Source organism: Myotis lucifugus, unplaced genomic scaffold (genome assembly GCF_000147115.1).
Source record: "Myotis lucifugus unplaced genomic scaffold, Myoluc2.0 scaffold_5, whole genome shotgun sequence".
NCBI classification, from domain to species: Eukaryota; Metazoa; Chordata; class Mammalia; order Chiroptera; family Vespertilionidae; genus Myotis; species Myotis lucifugus.
Genome location: NW_005871053.1, coordinates 16210327 through 16215087, shown reverse-complemented (window position 1 = coordinate 16215087; position 4761 = coordinate 16210327). Strand labels below are relative to the sequence as shown.

The following is a 4761-nucleotide window of genomic DNA, read 5'->3' as shown; positions in this document are numbered from 1 at the left end:
AAAAAAAATTAAATGTATTGAAGAGACTACTAAAAATATTTCACCTTTCAAATATGGCCTCCGCATTAAAATATGTGGGAATTTTTCCAATTAACTTTCAAATCTTCCAAGAACCTCTATTTTAAAAAACATCATCTTTGAAATAATTTGCATCAATGTTTTAACAAAAACGGATTCATAAGTCCCTATTACCGTAAGCAGCAGTTTCAACAAGTCTCCTAAATATGTTCTGCATCAGTTGTTGTTTTTTTTATTATAAGATGTCAATAATATGAAAACATTTTGATGTAACAGAACATTTAATTACATAAGTTTCCCTTTAACACACAAGTCATTTGATGATGATTATCTTGGCCAGTTCCATTAGTTGGCAGAGGCTCTTCCATGAAAGGCTCCCATGGTTTCCATTGTATCATTATTCTCACCAAATTTAGTTCATTTTCAGCCTGAAGAATCATCTCTTCTATTTGGCCACCCTGAAGGTGGCCTTCTAACTTTTTAACATCTGGTTTTACTTTAATTATATCCAGCTTCTCACTTGTAGTCTGTTTTGTATACTTTCTATATGCTATGTTTTTAGGCATTTCCTCAAGAACATCAAGCATCTTTGTGTACCATATTCTTAGCCTCTCTGCAGACTCTCACATACAGTCAATCTCACAAGGCTAGTAGTCTTGGGAAACCTGCTGTGAGTCCCCTGAGGAGCTGGGTTCATGACTTTTCCTTACACCTCTTTTCTGCTGTCTTCCTAGCACTTATCACCATTTAAAATAACTAATGTACCTCTTCCTTCCTTCCTTCCTTCCTCTTCCTTCCTTCCTTCCTTCCTTCCTTCCTTCCTTCCTTTCCTTTCCTTTTTTGTTTTGCTTTTGTGTATCTCCTCACTCCTGGATTAGTTTCCTGGAGCCATGCTGTACCAAATCACCATAAACCTTTGGCTTTAACAACAGAATTTACATTGTCACAGTTTTGGAGTCCAGAGTACAAAATCAAGATGTCAGCAGGGGTGGTTCCTAGGGGTGGCTCTGAGGAACGATGGGTTTCATACCTCTCTCACAGCTTCTGGTGTCAGTTGGCAACCCTCCAATCTTGGCCCATTTCTTCACATGGTCTTCTTCTAATTGGGTCTATCTCAGTTAGCTCTGTCTCCTTTTCTATCTAATAGATTGAATTTAGAGCTCACCCTAATGTCATCTTGGGATCCTTACCTTTGTTACATCTGCAAAGACCCTTATTCCAAACAAGGTTAAATTCTGAGGTCGACAGTGAACTTATCTTTTGAGGGCCACAATTCAACTCACTACAGCAGGTAAAACCTTCCTGTTGTGTTCACTGCTGTATCCCCAGCACCTGGATCATTGCCTAGAATGTAGTGAGTGCTCGGTAAATATTTGTTGAATGAGTGCATTGAGGACCTGCAAGATGCCAGACCCTGACTTCCTAAAAGCAATACTGTATTTATAGCTGGTGATGCACCAATAATAGAAATATGAATGGGGAAGAGAGCCACTTGGGATCACTTTTGATGTGTTTTATCTTACCATGTAAGCATCCTGTTCCTCTTTCCCTGCTTAATAATATATCCTTCTGAAAGAAGCATTCTTGCCTACTCCCTCCCCCAAGGATCTTTCTGTCCAAAGAATTGTGCAAGAATATACAAATGTATGAGAGAAATATGTAAATAAAATTATATACATAAACTCTAATATCAAGTTTTAGTGACAAAATGTGTCATTAAGATAATCATAAGTTATTATACTTACTTAAATACCATATTATATTAATGATTTTTACTATGTGTATGTTAAAAACAGAATAATTTGCATTTATGAAATAAAAAATCAGAAAAAAGTGAGTTTAGAGTTTATCATCAATAATTTATCTTTTTCCCTGATAAATATTTGCTAAAAATGCCAAATGCCCTAATTTGTCTATTTATATTCACATCAAAAAAGGAGTTTCCAGCCCTCACTGATGTGACTCAGTTGGCTGGAGCATCGTCCCATGCACTGGATTGTTGTGGTTCCATTCCCAGTCAGGACATATACCAGCTTTAGATTCAATTCACAGTCTGGGCATGTATAGGAGGCAATGGATTGATGTTTCTCTCTCACATCCTCTCTCTCTCTCTCTCTCTCCTTCCTTCCTCTCTCTCTAAAATGAATGATAACATGTCTTTGGGTGAGGATTAAAAAAATAAAAACAAAAAAAACCAAAAGCAGTCTCCAAATTGTTTCTTTCCTCTGTGATCTCTATAAATTAGGAAAACTAGCCAGCCTGACACTGTAAATGTTATATGAAATTGATAGAACAACTTTTTTTGTTATACTCATTTACTTATTTAGACAATAAATATAGAGTGTGAAAATATGGTTAGGATAATAATTCACTCACATAGGTTCAGAACAAAATTTAGCACCACATATTCTCTTGAACAAAATCACACTAGAAAAAAAGGTAGGCAATACTTTATAATATTTAAAGTCTACTACCTTATGTTCTTTATCAGTTCTCTAATTTATTTTATGCCTTGAATATGAAATTAAATATTACTTTCCTTAACCTTTATATGCATTATAAATATTGTAAAATAGATACGTGAAAATCTATTATGCATGTTATATTTCTTTTTTTTACACCACCAGCAAACACTCCCACTCACATCTAAAATGCATATAAAATTATGTAAAAAAGCCTATCCAATTTTATAATGAAAATATCACATGTGAAATGGCCTTTTCATATACCAACACACAGTATTCAAAAGTAAAACTACAACTAAGAAGGATACTCAAAAATACCTGTGGAAAAAAAAAAGAACCTTATTAAGGACTGACTGGTTCATTACCAGGGTCACACAGGCCCTGATTTTTAGAAAAGTCTTATAGTTCTGAGAATGGCATCCAGATGCTTTCTTAGGTATGGGTGTCATTATTTTTAGCAAAAGAAACCTTTTCACCCTTAGCCACGTCAAAGCACAAAGAATTCCATAAATCAGTGCCAGGCTTGTTTTTATTCCTAAATACCTAACGACATAAATAGTTATGTCCTGTAAATTTTATTGTTTTGTTTTCAATAAGGATTTAGAAGATTAAAATGGACTTTTAAAATACAAATGTATTTTCAGCACTCTTTTCTGCTTTTCTCTACATCCCCAAATTTCTTTTTGTTTGGGCAATGAAATTGGACTAGTCAGTTTAATTTTTATTGCTTGTCCATTTCACCTCTTAGATTCCAGGGGTGTGGGGAAAACTAACCTACAACATTTCTAGTGAAAACATTGTAAGAAATTCTTAAAACCAGACTCTAAACAAGCACATACAAAAAAACATTTTTTATTTATCACAAGCTGAATAAATTTTAAAAAGACTATTTTTACCTAAAGTCTGAAAGCATGTCCCTTTTGTTGTTGAGAAATACAGAAATATTTGAAATTCCCCAGTAATCTTGGGCTCACAAATGGAAACATTTGGCTATATTCAGTTCACAAGCACACAGGGCCTATCTGCTTTTGGTTTTGCATAATTAGAATGTACAGATTTGACATCAAATATGCTATTTTGTTGTTACAATGTAAAGAACTCAGAAAAAATGTGCAAAATGTTGGATGTAATTTAGAGTATAATGTTCTAGAAGTGGAGAGAAGAAGAAGGCATAAGCCAAGTGAAATCCCTTGTGTCTATACAACAGAGCAACACACCAAACAACATTTAGAACTTGCCAATTACCTTACTCTGACCAATTTAGAAGGCCTGGCCACGAGAATCAGATCCCAAACTCCACACTAATGGTTATTATTTATTCTGTTCCCAGATCAAATTAGCTGAACGACATCCAAATTTGCATTTGACTATGTCCTGTCTACTCACACAAACCCACTATTCAGGTTAAATTGACTGGCTATGAATTAATTGCTCAATAGAACTTAATGAACTGGCCAGATCATTTAGATGTATATTAGGAGAATTTAAAGAACAGATAAACAAACATATGAGGGGAAAAAAAACCTGAAAGCTTTCTAAATAACTAGCTCATGTTCTAATTTATCCGTGACCTCAAAGTTCTTCATTACATGTACAAATTATAGCTTTCTGTGTAAAGCTCTAGGTTTACAAGACCCAGCCTGAAATTCTGTTTAGAAATAGATGGAGTGATAATGAATGGAAAGGTAAAAAGAAAAAAATCTAGCTTAAAACTATTTCTGACCTATTAAATCGTTTAATAGCTCACACTGCAGTACATGTTACCATGTTTGAGATTGTTCTCCAAGACAAGTTTCTTAATCAATGCCCTTTTTTAGGAAAGGTTTGAGAGTTTAGCTCTGAAATTGAAAGGACAAGGAAAGAAAAAAAAATTTTGGTGATATTTCCAGAGATAATGTGAGTCAGAAAAATGTGGGCACTGATATTAAGAATAAAAATGATGACCTCTTTCAACGACGCACCACATGAAAGACCCCTCCCTTTTCCTAAGATACCCATTTCGTTCCTTGGAGAACTTACCGTTTCATTATCCGAAGTAAGAGTCTGGTTTGTATATTCATTTTCTATTCTGGCCCTTATATATCAAAGGTGTATGGCATTCACTGCTGAGTGTGTCACCATCACAGTACTTTCTAAGTCCATTGTGAGAACGTTATTCTTATGGATGCTGCATTGTGGCTGTTGGTCACGTTCCTTATACAGATGAGCCACATTCTGTAAATGTTCAATTTTTGGGGGGCTTTTTGGCGGGGGCCCAATTAAAAGAAAAAAAACCAAC

At 34.8% G+C, this 4761-nt stretch overlaps 1 pseudogene; it reads right to left on the bottom strand.

Moving 5' to 3' along the window:
* Positions 1 to 345: 345 nt before the first annotated feature.
* On the bottom strand, positions 346 to 715 carry LOC102422425 (annotated as a pseudogene).
* Between the last annotated feature and the right edge of the window lie 4046 nt (positions 716 to 4761).